Raw genomic sequence first — 18,255 nt, 5'->3', positions numbered from 1 at the left:
ACATGCCAAGGAATGTGGGCAACCTCTAGAAGCCAAGAACAACACTCAACCAAAAGCCAGCAAGAAAACTGGAATCTTAGACCTACACTGCATAGAACTGAATTCTGCCAACAAACAACCATCTTGGAAGCTCTTCCCTTAGAGCCTCTAAAAGGAACACAGCTCTGCTAACATCCTGATTTGGCATAAACAGAGAACCAACTGAGCCGTACTGTACCTGAAATTCAGACCCATAGAAAATCTAACTGGTGCCGATTTAAGTCATTCATTTTGTGATAATTTGTTTTAGCTACAATAGTAAACTATTACTGTGTTGAGAATTCTAGACTATAGGAAATAAAGGGTAGAAATAGAAGCATTTGGGAAGTCCTTTCTATAACCTGGACAGGAAATCTGGAATAATGCAGGAGGGGTGGAAATGATGAATAGTGGTTTGATTCTGGACATGTCTTGAAGATAGAGCCAATAGGATTTTCTAATGAATTGGATAGTTGGTATGAGGGGAAATAGAGATTATGAGGGTAATAGCAGAAGTGTTAACTATCTCCAACTAGATGTGAGATTGTCATGAGCTAAACTAGATGCAGCTGAGTAGATTTTGAAGGAAAGACTAGAAAACTGGTTTTGAATCTGTGGATTCTTTACCAGCTGAGCCACCAGGGAAGCCCACTTTGAATGTGTTGAGTTTCTGAGTCTTATTAGTCAGCCAATTAGAGATATTGAGTAGGTAGTTGAAATCTCAGGTTCAGGAGGTAGTTCTTGACTGAAGAGATATTACCGTCAGTATATAGATGATATATGAAGCCATTAGTTAACCAAGGAAGTGAGTTCAGTTCAGTTCATTTCAGTCGCTCAGTCCTGTCCGACTCTTTGTGATCCCATGCACTGCAGCACACCAGGCCTCCCTGTCCATCACCAACTCCCGGAGTTTACCCAAACCCATGTCCATCGAGTTTATGATACCATCCAGCTATCTCATCCTCTGCTGTCCCCTTCTCCTCCTGCCCTCAATCTTTCCCAGCATCAGGGTCTTTTCCAATAAGCCAGCTCTTAGCATCAGGTGGCCAAAGTACTGATGTTTCAGCTTCAACATCAATCCTTCCAACGAACACCCAGGACTGATCTCCTTTAGGATGGGCTGATTGGATCTCCTTGCCATCCAAGGGACTCTCAAGAGTCTTCTCCAACACCACAGTTGAAAAGCATCAGTTCTTCAGTGCTCAGCTTTCTTTATAGTCCAACTCTCACATTCATACATGACTACTGGAAAAACCATAGCCTTGATTAGATGGACCTTTGTTGGCAAAGTAATGTCTCTGCTTTTTAATATGCTGTCTAGGTTGGTCATAACTTTCCTTCCAAGCAGTAAGCGTCTTTTAATTTCTTTGCTACAATCATCATCTACAGTGATTTGGGGACCCCAAAAAAATAAAGTCAGCCACTGTTTCCCCATCTATTTGCCATGAAGTGATGGGACCAGATGCCATGACCTTAGTTTTCTGTGTCCAAGGTAAGAGAAACCCAGGTAAGACGGTAGGCACTGAGAGAGGGGATCAGGGGGCAGACAGACTGAAACTAGTCACAGACAACTAGCCAAGCTGATCACATGGACCACAGCCTTGTCTAACTCAATGAAACTAAGCCATGCTGTGTGGGACCACCCAAGACAGATGGGTCACGGTGGAGAGGTCTGACAGAATGTGGTCCACTGGAGAAGGGAATGGCAAAACACTTCAGTATTCTTGCCTTGAGAACCCCATGAACAGTATGAAAAGGAAGTGAGTACTGTATAGAAAAAAGGAAAGATCCAAGGAGTGAACTTTGGGACTTGCCAACATTTAGAAGTCATGAAGATGAAGCCACCACTGTGCTGAGAGAAAAAAAAAAGAGCATGAGAGTAAGTCTCATGAAAACAGTGTTGTGACAATTAAAAAAAAATTGTTAATAGTTTAAAATTTTTCTAAGAAGATGCATAATACATACATATTTGAAAAAATAGAGATAAATACAGTAATAGTTGTTGAGAATCTTTTATTCCTACATAGAAAAATAAGGCACAATTACTTCTTTTACTTGAAGAAAATTCACTTTTATGAATTTTTTCTCATTTCTATTCATTTGAAATTACAAACATTTGAAATATTGCTTGGGCCACTGGGGGGGGGAAAGATTTTAAGTTTCATAGTTTAATGAGCCTCAAAAATTATCTATTTTTTAATTTTAATAACCCAAGATGTTGAGTCCTGATTTGTCTCTATTAATGTGAAATCCTGATATCCTGCCAAGTCAGAACAAAGTTACTAGATATTACCAAAGGAAACTTGAGGATTTATAGTAAATGCTAGGCTTTTCACTCAAAAAAGCTGTGTTAAATCAGGCTTTTCCTGCCTGTTTCTGTTATCTATGCTTACCACCTTAAGAGTGATTCTTGTTTCTCTTAATGAAGTTTAATATTTTATTTTTACTCTTCAGTATCAGGGATAGCAATTATTTGACACATATACTTCCTCAACCTTTTCCACTATATTTGCTCATGGGTCATTTCACACTTCTCAGCTGATTCAGGGCATTACATCAGAATCCTTCATAGCTCAGCATTCAAGGCAGTACTGTCAAAGGAGAGGTACGATGACTTGAGATTAAACCATTTGCTATCCCTATTGTTTTTTAGTGTCTCTTGAATAACACACCAAGGGTATAAAACATAAATAATTCTTCCTTATATATTGCCCAATAATTTGGTATAAAAATTGATTCTCTCTAAATGGTAGAGGTCTTCAGTGATTATGAACAACTTATTTCAATATTACATACTTCATCCCCTCCCACACTTTACTAATCAGAATGCATTTCTTTTCCTCTTTATTAAAAAACATATATGTATATTTTAAGAGGCACCATGTACAGTTTCAGGGAACATTATTGGCTCATCTTTTTAATAGTCATGTAGACACATACATTTATCTTTGTTTACCTTGTGATCATGAAGGGGACTGTGTTTGAGACTTCATGGAGGAAATGCTGCATGGAAAAACAGAGAGGAAAGTCCCATAAATCCAAATGTGTAATGACAGGTTGTTACAACTCCAAAACAGTCAATGATGGGTTAAAGGACCGTCCACTGAAAATGTATCCCTAAGATGAAGAGTGTAACACAACTAATTTAGAAAGAAAAATAAATAATGGAGCAAATACAGAGAATTTCATAAAATTAAGCGGGAAGGCATTTAAGGGACTAGATCTGATAGAGGGCCTGATGAACTATGGACAGAGGTTCATGAAATTGTACAGGAGACAGGGATCAAGACCATCCCCATGGAAAAGAAATGCAAAAAAGCAAAATGGCTGTCTGAGGAGGCCTTACAAATAGCTGTGAAAAGGAGAGAAGCAAAAAGCAAAGAATAAAAGGAAAGATATTCCCATCTGAATGCAGAGTTTCAAAGAATAGCAAGGAGAGATAAGAAAGTCTTCCTCAGCAATCAATGCAAAGAAATAGAGGAAAACAACAGAATGGGAAAGACTAGAGATCTCTTCAAGAAAATTAGAGATACCAAAGGAACATTTCATGAAAAGACGGGCTCAATAAAGGACAGAAATGGTATGGACCTAACAGTAGCAGAAGATATTAAGAAGAGGTGGCCAGAATACACAGAAGAACTGTACAAAAAAGATCTTCACGACCCAGATAATCACGATGGTGTGATCACTCAGCTAGAGCCAGACATCCTGGAATGTGAAGTCAAGTGGGCCCTAGAAAGTATCACTACGAACAAAGCTAGTGGAAGTGATGGAATTCCAGTTGAGCTATTTCAAATCCTGAAAGATGATGTTATGAAAGGGCTGCACTATATATGCCAGCAAATCTGGAAAACTCAGCAGTGGCCACAGGACTTGAAAAGGTCAGTTTTCATTCCAATCCCAAAGAAAGGCAATGCCAAAGAATGCTCAAACTACTGCACAATTGCACTCATCTCACACGCTAGTAATATAATGCTCAAAATTCTCCAAGCCACGCTTCAGCAATACGAGAACCGTGAACTTTCAGATGTTCAAGCTGGTTTTAGAAAAGGCAGAGGAACCAGAGATCAAAATGCCAACAACTGCTGTATCATCGAAAAAGCAAGAGAGTTCTAGAAAAACATCTATTTCTGCTTTATTGACTATGCCAAAGCCTTTGACTGTGTGGACCACAATAAACTGTGGAAAATTCTGAAAAAGATGGGAATACCAGACCATCTGACCTGTCTCTTGAGAAACCTGTATGCAGGTCAGGAAGCAACAGTTAGAACTGGACATGAAACAACAGACTGGTTCCAAATTGGGAAAAGAGTACGTCAAGGCTGTATATTGTCACCCTGCTTATTTAACTTATATGCAGAGTACATCATGAGAAACCCTGGGCTGGAAGAAACACAAGCTGGAATCAAGATTGCTGGGAGAAATATCAATAACCTCAGATATGCAGATGACACCACCCTTATGGCAGAAAGTAAAGAAGAACTAAAGAGCCTCTTGATGAAAGTGAAAGAGGAGAGTGAAAAAGTTGGCTTAAAGCTCAACGTTCAGAAAACTAAGATCATGGCATCTGGTCCCATCACTTCATGGGAAATAGATGGGGAAACAGTGGAAACAGTGTCAGCCTTTATTTTTGGGGGCTCCCAAATCACTGCAGATGGTGATTGCAGCCATGAAATTAAATGACGCTTACTCTTGGAAGGAAGGTTATGACCAACCTAGATAGCATATTTAAAAGCAGAGACATTACTTTGCCAACAAAGTTCCATCTAGTCAAGGCTATGGTTTTTCTGGTAGTCACATATCGATGTGAGAGTTGGACTATAATGAAAGCTGAGCACCGAGAAATTGATGCTTTTGAACTGTGATGTTGGAGAAAACTCTTGAGAGTCCCTTGGACTGCAAGGAGATCCAACCAGTCCATCCCAAAGATCAGTCCTGCGTGTACATTGGAAGGACTGATGTTGAAGCTGAAACTCCAATACTTTGGCCACCTCATGCGAAGAGTTGACTCATTGGAAAAGACCCTAATGCTGGGAAGGATTGGGGTCAGGAGGAGAAGGGGACGACAGAGGATGAGATGGTTGGATGGCATCACCGACTTGATGGACATGGGTTTGGGTAAACTCCGGGAGTTGGTGATGGACAGGGAGGCCTGGCGTGCTGCGACTCATGGGGTCACAAAGAGTCGGACACGGCTGAGCGACTGAACTGAACTGAACCGAGCCTCCAATTGTATATCCTTTCCCTTTTTACAAAAGACAACAACTTTTTCCATGTAAGCTCTGGAGACCTTAATCCTGTTGGAAGAAAACAAAATTAAGCACAAGGCGTAAATTGTGGTTCATACCATTCATAAAAAAGAGAACAGCAAAGAAAGTGCAAGAGTGCTCAGGCTCCAGCAAGGAGAGCAGGTGACCGCAGCACCAGTGACACACAAAAGTGATTCCTTCATCAGAGGGGCCTCGTCAGCTGGTCGAGAACTGGAGCACTGTCAGGACACCCACAGAACACCCAAGGTTCCATAAGCCACCAAAAGGCAAGTCACATTTCCCCTTCAGCACATAGGCAATTCATTTTCATGTTGACATCTGTTAAAAATTCATAGAATAACTGCCTTGTTTATTTTGAGCATTTCAACAAAATATGCTTGCCCCCTAATTCTCCCCAAAGAGATGAACACTCCTGTGTTTATTCCCAAAATAGCCATACAATTGAGAGTTAGTGAAATGAGATCAAGAGATAGTTTTGGTAAGACATCAGCCTCTGAGATGTTCAATGAAGATGGCCTCTCCAGTCTTTTGATCAATTCATAGGAGTGCTTGGATTGGTGGCAATGTTGCTTTGGTTGGGGTAAGTTGTAAATGAAGCCTTATAGCCCTGTCAATCTGAAGTTATCACTTCTTGTGGTTGGAAAACTCAATTCAGTCAGCCATGTCTCCTGAATCCAATACTGTCTATTGCCTTTTACAGTTCATTATTACCCCACATATGCCACTCAGAATAACTGTGCGCATGGTGTTAAATCAATGGATGATACATCTCAACTGTGCAATGATGATCAATCTGTAGGCATGCATTCTTGTTTGTCTACAAGATCAAGTGGGCATCGTGCCTGGAACACCTGACTGTGGCAACCACAGTATTCTATCAGTAGTGAATAGTCACCTTCTCACAGTTCATTGGTACCAGGCACCTGTAAATTCATATACTGGGGCATGTTGACACACAAAATTCACAGGTTCACACACACAAATACACAACTACTTATGTCCTCCCACATGTGCCATTTGTTTTTTCCCTGGTATCTCCTTACTTTGGAAGCTCTTGAAATATTGTTTTATTTTCCACCCCATATCATCCAAATGACAAAAAGCAATATTCTCCCTTTAGGGATGAGGTGGCTGTCACGACCGTTGGAGCCAGGCTGGTTATTCCTTGAAAGTGAAAGTCGGTTGCTAAGTTATGTCTAGCTCTTTGAGACACCATGGACAGCAGCCTGCCACACTTCTCTGTCCATGGGATTTCCCAGGCAGGAATACTGGAGTGGGTTGCCATTTCCTTCTCCAGGGTATCTTCCCCACCCAGGAATCAATTCTGGATCTCCTGCATTCCAAGTGGATTCTGAGCCACCAAGGAAGACCAGTTATTCCTTAGAAGAATTAATTGTCACAATCATTTTCTCAGAAAGCTGTTATTTCTCTTCTGTGCCATGAGTATCATAGCATCTTCTGAGCTTTCACTGCAGCCTGTTAATACTGTATGGACCTTTCAATTGTTTGTATTGTTTTGGCCATTTTGGCATCCAGAGAATAAGATCCTGAAGGTCAGTAAACATGGAACAATATCTATCTAATGGTGCTTAGTAAATATTCCTTAAATGAGTCAAGCTGTTAAATAAGCAATACCTTTTTATTAGAATAGGATAATGGTAAAGAATCAAAGACCCCCACTAATTTTCTGTCAACTGAAGCCTCAAACCCCTTTGGCACATTGGTTGATTTTTTGCGGAATTCGAGTCCAATAGACATATAATGAACCTTTAAGGTTGGTTTAGCTAATAAGAAAACTGGAAAGTTTGAGAAATAAGAGAAATCAAGGCTTTTATAGAAATTTTATAAAATATATTTTTCAATGAAAGATTTTCCTTTTGGTTATTATTAAAGACCATGCAATTCTCTATAAATCAAGCTAGGCAAAAGCTTATTTAATTTGGTACACTTGGAAGTTAACCAAACTAATTTATAAGTGTCATTCATCCTTTGTGTTAATCCGTTTCACTGACAGGATTTGAAAAGAATGTAGAGACATTTCATAATCGGGTCACCTGTGGGCCATACTCTGCACTAATTGGAAAGATGGCTCACCACAAATGAGATATTAAAATATAGAGAAGAGCCTCTTATTTCAAGATATTCTGATTTGTTTCTCTTAGTTGTGCCTTGCTGATAGTACCAACATTTTGCCATTCAGTGCAGAAGTCAATGGCAGTCAAAACATCAACATCAGTTGAAGTAAACAGCACCCTCAGTTTCATGTAGATTTCTCATTTATCATTTCACAGGAAATGAATGCAGATAACTACTGTGATGAGACTCAAAATGAGACAGAATTTATTATACAGAGAAGAGCCAAGTACAGAAGTTGTGGACAACTTTATGATGGCTATTTCCTAGTTTGAAGATAATGAAAGTTTTCCTTAACCAAAGACTGACTAATTTTAGTCTACACACAAGCTTTAACGCACTTCATTAGCAGACATGGGATATATTTGACCATTGAATCTTCTAGTCATGATTTACTTTGCTTGCTTATTTGGCTGAAAATGAGATATGCCCTGAAAGAATCCTCCTTAAGTAATGATGTTTTCTACAAAATATTCATTGCTTTAATTAAAGTAACTGTATATCTCCTGGATTCATTTACAAAAATAATTGCCTGAGCATTCAAAGTTGTCAGAACAATTGGCTTGATTCATTCATTCATACAAAAATATTTATTGCATGCCTACTATGTGCTCCTATTCTGAGGGTTATAGAAGACCAAAACAATTTCCCCTCTTGGAGTATGCATGGATTGTTATCTGTAAATACAGAAAATCAGTGGAAAGAAATAAGTAAATTTGTGAAGTGCTGGATGGTAATAAATAGTATGGAGAAAAATCAAGCAGAGAATACACAGAGAGATTGATGGAGGATATGTTTTTTGTTTTTTTTAATTTTTGTATGGCATTTTATTAGACTTCTCCTTTATAACAATAGGGTATAAAGATTATTTCCTTTTTCTTTTAAATTTATTTGTTTTTAATTGGAGTATAATTCCTTTATAATATTGTGTTAGTTTCTGTCATATATTAACATGAATCAACAATAGGTATGCATATGTCACCTTTCTCTTAAGCCTTTCTCCCACCTCCCACCCCATCCCACACCTCTAGGTTGCCACAGACCACCAGATTTGAGCTCCATGCATCATACAGAAAATTTCCACTGACTATCTGACTTTACATATGGTAATGTATATGTTTCAATGCTACTCTTTTAATTCATCCCACACCTTCCTTCCCCTGAGGAGTCCACAAGTCTGTTCTCTATGTTTGCCTCTCCATTGCTGCCCTTCAGATAGGTTTATCAGTACCATCTTTCCAAATTCCATATATAGGCATTAATATATTGTATTTGTTTTTCTTTTTCACTCTTTTATTTCACCTTTTTTATTTCACTCTGTATAATAGGCTTTAGATTCATCCACCTCATTAGAACTGAATCAAATGTGTTCCATTTTATGTCTGAATAATATTTTAGTGTGTATACATACCACAACTTCTTTATCCATTTACCTGTGGATGGACATCTAGGTTGCTTCCACATCCTAGCTATTGCAAATAGTGCTGCAAGGAACATTGGGGTACACGAGTCTTTTTCAGTTATGGTTTCCTAAGGGTATATGCCCAGTAATGGGATTTTTGGGTCATATGGTAGTTTTATTCCTAATTTTTAAGGAATCTCCATATCGTTCTCCATAGTGGCTGCATCAATTTGCATTCCTACTAACAGTGCAAGAGGGTTCCCTTTTCTGCACTCTCTCTCCAACAATTATTGTTTGTAGGTGAGGGTGCTCGGGGCTGGTGCACCGGGATGACCCAGAGGGATGGGATGGGGAGGGAGGTGGAAGGGGGGTTCTGGGAGGGGAAAACATGTACACCCATCGTGGATTCATGTTAATGTATGGAAAAACAAATACAAAAAAAAAAAAAAAAGAATCTGCCTGCCAATGCAGGAGGATATGCTTTTTCAATAAGGAGGTCATGGAATGTTTCATGGAGAAGCTTACATTTAAGTGAATTCCTTACAGTTGATAACTAAATGGCATCTGAACAAAGAGTACAGCAATGGGTGCAAAGGTTCTCATCTGGGATATGTATGACAGTTTGGATATGAGTAAGGAGCCTGGAAGGCTAGAGCAAAGTGAGCAAAATAGGGTAGAAAGAGGTAAAGTTGAACGAGAAATGAAGATTCAAGCTTATTAGGCCTTGCAGATCATGGTAATTACTGTACTTTACTCAGGGTTATATGTGACATAACTTGACTCTTATGTTAATAGGAAATCAGATGCTGTATTGAACATAGATGTAGTTGGAGGAGGAAGCAGGAAGTCTTGTCTTCTATCCATATTTTTCTTGTTTTTTCATGCAGAAAAATATATTCAATATTTATAATGGTTCTATCAAGAACAAAGAATTTTCTAGAACTCAGTTAGTTCACTTACATAATGCAAATTACTTATGTAAAAGCATAGAAAATTCCTCTTCTTTTTTTTTTTTTTTTTTTTTTATAAATTTATTTATTTTACTTGGGGGCTAATTACTTTACAATATTGTAATAGTTTTTGCCATACATTGACAAGAATCAGCCATGGGTTTACATGTGTTCCCCTTCCCGAACCCCCCACCCACCTCCCTCCCCCTCCCATCCCTCTGGATCATCCCACTGCCCCGGCCCCGAGCCCTTGTCACATGCATCGAACATGGAATGGTGCTCTGTTTCACATATGACAATACACATGTCTCAATGCCATTCTCCCAGAACGTCCCACCCTCACCTTCTCCCTCAGAGTCCATAAAATTGTTCCATGCATCTGTGTCTCTCATTCTGTCCCGCATATAGGGTTATCGTTACCATCTTTCAGATTCCATATATATGCATTAGTATACTGTATTGTTGTTTTTCTTTCTGGCTTACTTCACTCTGTATAATGGGCTCCAGTTTCATCCATCTCAGTAGAACCGGTTCAAATGTATTTTTTTTAATGGCTGAGTAATATTCCATTGTGTATATGTACCACAGCTTCCTTATCCATTCATCTGCTGATGGACATCTAGGTTGCTTCCATGTCCTGGCTATTGTAAACAGTGCTGCGATGAACATTGGGGTACACGCGTCTCTTTCAATTCTGGTTTCCTCGGTGTATATGCCCAGCAGTGGGATTGCTGGGTCATATGGCAGTTCTATTCCCAGTTTTTTAAGGAATCTCCACACTGTTCTCCATAGTGGCTGTACTAGTTTGCATTCCCACCAACAGTGTAAGAGGGTTCCCTTTTCTCCACACCCTCTCCAGCATTTATTGCTTGTAGACTTTTGGATAGCAGCCATTCTGACTGGTGTGAAATATAAGAAACCTCGAATAGCCAAAGCAATCTTGAGGAAGAAGAATGGAACTGGAGGAATCAACCTGCCTGACTTCAGACTCTACTACAAAGCCACAGTCATCAAGACAGTATGGTACTGGCACAAAGATAGAAATATAGATCAATGGAACAAAATAGAAAGCCCAGAGATAAACCCACGCACATATGGACACCTTATCTTCGACAAAGGAGGCAAGAATATACAATGGAGAAAAGACAACCTCTTTAACAAGTGGTGCTGGGAAAACTGGTCAACCACTTGTAAAAGAATGAAACTAGAACACTTCCTAACACCGTACACAAAAATAAACTCAAAATGGATTAAAGATCTAAACGTAAGACCAGAAACAATAAAACTCCTAGAGGAAAACATAGGCAAAACACTCTCCGACATAAATCACAGCAGGATCCTCCATGACCCACCTCCCAGAATATTGGAAATAAAAGCAAAAATAAACAAATGGGACCTAATTAAAATTAAAAGCTTTTGCACAACAAAGGAAACTATAAACAAGGTGAAAAGACAGCCTTCAGAATGGGAGAAAATAATAGCAAATGAAGCAACAGACAAACAATTAATCTCAAAAATATACAAGCAACTTCTGCAGCTGAATTCCCGAAAAATAAATGACCCAATGAAAAAATGGGCCAAAGAACTAAACAGACATTTCTCCAAAGAAGACATACAGATGGCTAACAAACACATGAAAAGATGCTCAACATCACTCATTATTAGAGAAATGCAAATCAATTCCTCTTCTTTTATAAAAAGGAATTGAATTCCATGAGTGAACTGAGTCCCAGAAAAGATGTCCTTATTTCTAATAAGTGGAGAATTCCCTGTCTATGTTAAGTGCAATACATTCGGTTCTGATAAATAAGATTGACTCATCTGGAGAAAACAAAACTAATAAAAAAATTCCTTAAACTTGTGCTTCATTCGTGGTTTTATAAGAAGAAATTATTTTTGACAAGGAGAAACAGTAGAATTACTCATCACATATTGCATTTTTATAAATATACTTACAATAACACTGACAGATTATTTATATAAATTTTCTAGGTATTTTGGAAATATAGTCAGCAGGGCTATAATATCCCATCTAAATGAAAAGACAATGAGCTTGTTCAGGAAGCAACAAATGAATTCCCTGGGCAGGTTATTAGAAATTACTCCAAGGGTATTCAGATGACTTTCAAAATTTATCATTAATTAAAAATTTGTTATTTTGGTCCTTTATGAGGTGAAAGAGAATATAGTTATTCTCCATTTTGTAGACTGATTTCTGTTCAGTACCCTGTTTCATCCATTAAGACATTAAGATTATGCTCTTTTGATTATTCAGTTTTTACAATATCCTTGTTTTTAACTCTTAAAATAATATTTTCCTTTGTTGAATAAACATAATATGTAAAAATCTTGGGCTTCCCTTATGGTTCAGCTGGTAAAGAATCCACCTGCAATGCGGGAGACCTGGGTTGGATCCCTGGGTTGGGAAGATCCCCTGGAGAAGGAAAAGGTTACCCACTCCACTATTCTGGCCTAGAGAATTCTATGGATTGTATGGTCCATGGGGTCGCAAAGAGTTGACACATCTGAGTGACCTTCACTTTCACTTATAGAGGGTACTAAAGAGGGGTGAAACTTTTGGTGTATAATTTCCACCTTCAGTTCAGTTCAGTTCAGTCGCTCAGTCGTGTCCGACTCTTTGCGATCCCATGAACTATAGCACGCCAGGCCTCCCTGTCCATCACTAACACCCTAAGTCCACCCAAACCCATGTCCATTGAGTCAGTGATGCCATCCAGCCATCTCATCCTCTGTCGTTCCCTTCTCCTCCTCCCCTCAATCTTTCCCAGCATCAGGGTCTTTTCCAACGAGTCAGCTCTTCGCATCAGATGGCTAAAGTATTGGAGTTTCAGCTTCAACATCAGTCCTTCCAATGAACACCCAGGACTGATCTCCTTTAGGATGGACTGGTTGGATCTCCTTTCAGTTCAAGGGACTCTCAAGAGTCTTCTCCAACACCACAGTTCAAAAGCATCAATTCTTCGGCATTCAGCTTTCTTTATAGTCCAACTCTCACATCCATACACGACCACTGGAAAAACCATAGCCTTGATTAGACAGACCTTTGTCAGCAAAAGAATGTTTCTGCTTTTTAATATGCTATCTAGATTGGTTATAACTTTCTTTCCAAGGAATAAGCATCTTTTAATTTCATGGCTGTAGTCACCATCTGCAGTTTAATTCCAAATGTCACATGTCACTTTGATTTGAAGATTCTCTTTTATGAGATGCTCTGTATTTTTGAAAATTTTTCAAGGAATTTTACTAGTGACTACAACCCTATATCTAACATGCTGCTTTACAAAGAAATAAAAGCATTATTAAAAGCTCTATTGGGAGGGAATTGCCAAAACCCTTAGGGGCATAGTATTCCAATACTCACTGGAAGGACAGATGCTGAAGCTGAAATGCCAATATTTTGGCCACCTGATGAGAAGAACTGTCTCATTAGAAAAGACCCTGATGTTGGGAAAGATTAAAGACGGGAGGAGATGGGGATGACAGAGGATGAGATGGTTGGATGGCATCACTGACCCGATGGACATGAGTTTTATCAAGCTCCAGGAGTTGGTGATGGACAGGGAAGCCTGGCGTGCTGCAGTTCATGAGGTCGCAAAGAGTCAGGCACGACTGAGCAACTGAACTGAATTAGGGGCATAGTGGGTTTTGCTACTAGGTATTTTCTGAAGCTATATTTTATAATTATTAGAACCAAAATGATTCTATTTTCCTTAGTTCATATGGATATTCACATATCAATAGGAAGTTCTGAAACCATGCTAAAATTCAGTTTACAAAATATGATGGAAATGATTTGCTGGTGTAATAAGGTGTATGTGGTTTTAACTCTTGAGGAAAATGAATTCTTGATTTCCATTGAGATGAATTTCTACAACAATATTTTTCATATTTGCATTATTCTCATAAAACACAACAGAAAGGTGATTTATTTTATGAACTATTTTTTCCTGATGGTTATTGAAATACCCATTGTTCACAGTGGTTAAATTCACTGTCAATTTTTACAATATTTTTTATTCTCCAAATCCTGATTTCCACCTCAGTCTTTTCCATTCAGAAAGTAGCATTGTCTTCACCCCAATGCTGTTCAAACTACCTATCCAAAGAATGTGCACACTACAACACAATTGCACTCATCTCACGTGCTAGTAATGATCAAAATTCCCCAAGGCAGTCTTCAACAGTACGTGAATCATGAACTTCCAGATGTACAAGCTGGATTTAGAAAAGGCAGAGGAGACCGAGATCAAATTGCCATCATCCCTTGGATCATCTAAAAGCAAGAGAGTTCCAGAAAAACATCTACTTCTGCTTTTTTGACTACACCAAAGCCTTTGAATGTGTGGATCATAACAAACTGTGGGAAATTCTTAAAGAGATGGGAATACCAGACCACCTGACCTGCCTTCTGAGAAATCTGCATGCAGGTCAAGAAGCAACAGGTAGAACCAGACATGGAATAATAGACTGGTTCCAAATTGGGAAATGAGTATGTCAAGCCTGTATATTGTCACCCTGCTTATTTAACTTATATGCAGAGTACATCATGTGAAATGCCAGGCTGGATGAAGCACAAGCTGGAGTCAAGATGGCTGAGAGAAATAGCAATAAACTTAGACATGCAGATGACACCACCCTTATGTCAGAAAGCAAAGAACTAATAGAGCCTCTTAATGAAAGCAAAAAAGGAGAGTGAAAAAGTTTGCTTAAAATTCAACATTCAGAAAACTAAGATCATGGCATCTGGTCCCATCACTTCATGGCAAATAGATGGGGAAACAATGGAAACAGTGACAGACTTTATTTTCTTGGGCTCCAAAATCACTGCAAATGGCAACTGCAGCCATAAAATTAAAAGACACTAGCTCCTTGGAAGAAAAGTTATGACCAATCTAGACAGCACATTAAAAAGCAGATGCATTACTTTGCCAACAAAAGCCCATCTAGTCAAAGCTTTGGTTTTTCCAGTAGTCATGTATGGATATGAGAGTTTGACTATCAAGAAAGCTGAGCGCCAAAGAATTGCTTTTGAACTGTGGTGTTAGAGAAGACTCTTGGGAGTCCCTTGGTCTGCAAGGAGATCCAATCAGTCCATCCTAAAGGAAATCAGTCCTGGGTGTTCATTGGAAGGACTGATGTTGAAGCTGAAACTCCAATACTTTGGCCACCAGATGTGGAGAGCTGACTCATTAGAAAAGCCCCTGATGCTGGGAAAAATTGAAGGCAGGAGGAGAAAGGGATGACAGAGGATGATATGGCTGGATGGCATCACTGAGTCGATGGACATGAGTTTGAGTAAGTTCCTGGAGTAGGTTGCAGACAGAGGGGCCTGGCCTGCTGCAGTCCATGGGGTCGCTAAGTGTCGGACACGACTGAACTACTGAACTGAACAGAACTCACCCCAATGCTCAAGCAGGCAATGTGAAAGTCATCTTTATTTCCTCTACCTACTTTTATCTCCTTCAAATCAATCCATCAATATAGAGTTCAAATTTTATGTTGTAAAATCTATCCATTTTTGTACATTGTTGGTACAGCTATCCCTTTCTGAATTGTGCCCTCTCTTAGCCAGACTACATCATGAAAATGTTAACTGTATCAGTCTAATTGTTTTTACTTGTTTTTCCATCTGCCCCTTAAACAAACAAAACAAATGAACAACAACAAATCTTTTTTTTTTAATCTTTTTTTTTTTTTAATAAGAATCTTTTCCTCTACATATAAGCATTGGAGCAGACGGGTTAAACCAAATAATATAATTCTTTTCACTTGGTTAACACAATTTGGCACATTCCCATTTAATACTTTAAAAACTTTATTTAGAGCATCTTTCCCATTGTTCTTAATATACCTGCTGCTGCTGCTGCTGCTAAATCACTTCAGTCGTGTCCAACTCTGTGCGACCCCCTAGACGGCAGCCCATCAGGCTCCTCTGTCCCTGGGATTCTCTAGGCAAGAATACAGGAGTGGGTTGCCATTTCCTTTTCCAGTGCATGAAAGTGAAAATTGAAAGTGAAGTCGCTCAGTCGTGTCTGACTTTTTGCAACACTATGGACTGTAGGCTCCTCTGTCTGGGATTTCCCAGGCAAGAGTACTGAAGTGGGTTACCATTGCCTTCTCCCTCTTAATATACACTTTCTCTATAAGTGCTCAGTCTCATGCATATTAAGTACCAACTATCCCCCATAATGATTTAAGATTCAAAGGAAAAAGCACCTCTGGTCAGTGTGAACTCTAGAAGAGAAAGTGCCCAGAAACCCCATAGATTTCTGGAATGAAGTTCCATTTTAATATTCAGAAGGGGATCCATTTGTTTCCATAGCTTGATTTCATGTGACTATCTTTAGGCTCCTTCTTGCTATAGCATTCAATCATAAGTGACTTTATTAATGTTAATTAATTTCCTCAGTGATGAGGAGGTGTTGGTAGGAGAAAATCGGTTGGAAAAAGAATATACTGTAAGTAGGAGTGAGAATTGGCCTTGTGCATTTAGGAACTGTAACTCATCCTGTGTGACTGAGACAATGGCTTGTTCAGGGATGGGAGTAACTGAGGGTTTCTGAGTCATAAAGGAAGAGCTTTGTTGCTGTACTAAGGAGCTGGGATTTTATCTTGACAGCTGTAGGGAGGCATTGAAGAATTTTATTATGTCTACTGTTGATTTTCAAAGTCTGGTGAGTTTGATTTTTCTTCAGAGTTTGGAAACAAAACTCTCCAGAGCTCTGCCTGAAAATATAAATCAAATTCAATAGCTTTATATAAGTAGAAATGAAACATGCTTTCAAACTTAACAAAATTAAATGAGGATGGAGTTTGCTCAGAATAACACTTACTTCTCCCACACCTTCAATATAATCATGGAGGTTCAGAATGTGGTGAATGTGGACTAAAAATATTTATTGATTTTAAAACCCAAGGTTAGGGAAAAAGTGGTATTCTCAGATAGATACCTGCCATGCCAATTTAAATTTTTGATCAGCAATGTCCTAGTTTATAAACATAGTATTATGTGGAAAATAACTCAAGAATAAGGATGTAGTTTCACTAAAGCTATAACTTATATTTCATGTCACTTTCTATATATGTATCTTTTAAATAAAGACATTAGTGAAATTAAGTATATTTTAAACTAAACATTATTTAAAAATGTAACTAAAGGATTTACAATTAGAGATATCTATTATATTTATTTAATTTCATGCATATTTCAAGAACTTCAACATTAAAAAATATAATTGCAAAACATATTGAATGACAGAAGCACATGGAGTGAAAAATTAGAAAATATACATCAAACTCCTCTCTCAGACAATATATTTCTCAACTTTAAAGCAGAATTCCAGAGGGTTTCTTTCTTTTTTTTTTGTAAACTACAACAAGAAAATTGAAAAAGTAATAGTCATCTGTGAATGCTCTCGGAATATGTCCTAACCTTTTGAAAGGTATTTTGAAAAAAATGTATCAAGAACAAAATGGAAAAATAGCTTTGAGTATTGGAAATGATTGCACTGAAATATGCTGATTTTAGCAAATCAAAGACTATTAGAATACTGAAGGACCATATGGGTTTGAATGACCCAGAGGTTATGAGAAATAGCTAAACTGAACTCCTCTTCCCCTGGCAGCACATATACCATTGTAGGTCTCTTTTGCTCTGCGTGTGAAACAGGCTAAACTGCTATCATAGCCAAGTGATTTTCTCAAATATAAGAAATAATGTAATCACAACTTTTCATGATCAAGGAATTTGAGCCAAGAAGGAATGGAGAAAAGAGATATGATATTTGACCTGTGGGAGAGGTTGAAAGAAATATCTGAACTGCTCCAAGATTCACACAATAACAACCTACTTAATTTGTTCTGCATCTACCAAGTTTCTATACTAATGAGATACATTATCTCACTTGATCTCTTTACAGGTACCCTGCAAGGAGGCATTGATATCCCAATTTTACAGATAAACATAGAAAACAACATAAAATCAAGCAATGACCCAATGTAAAACAATTAAGAAGATGAGTCAGGATTCAAATCCAAGGCTGTTGGATCTGGCTCACTTGGCAAACCTCACACCCAATAATTGACATATTTTTCTTTATCAGTAATGAAGATGGTTGCTCTATTTTCATATGCAGCATTTTAGCATTTTCCAATACTATTTGATTTATTGTATGAGTCTTATTTAATGGCTTAACATGACCTGAATTTCCCGTGTTCTTGGGACATCTTGGAAAGTGGAGTGGCTGGAAGTTCAAAATTATATACGTATGCCTTTTAAAATTATAATATGCATCTTACTTAACCCGGGGAAAATGCACTAACTGATCATATTAGTTATAGTACTATAGCATTTAAGAAACATGCAGTCTGTACAAAGTTGAGTGGGAAACAAAATAAGAACAATATGTGATAAAGACCGTTTCACTTACAATACAGGAGACTGGTCCTCTGTCCTCCATTG

The sequence above is a fragment of the Giraffa tippelskirchi genome, chromosome 12, assembly GCF_054371585.1.
Source record: "Giraffa tippelskirchi isolate mGirTip1 chromosome 12, T2T-mGirTip1v1.2.pri, whole genome shotgun sequence".
Taxonomy (NCBI): domain Eukaryota; kingdom Metazoa; phylum Chordata; class Mammalia; order Artiodactyla; family Giraffidae; genus Giraffa; species Giraffa tippelskirchi.
Note: the sequence above shows the minus strand (reverse complement) of the source record.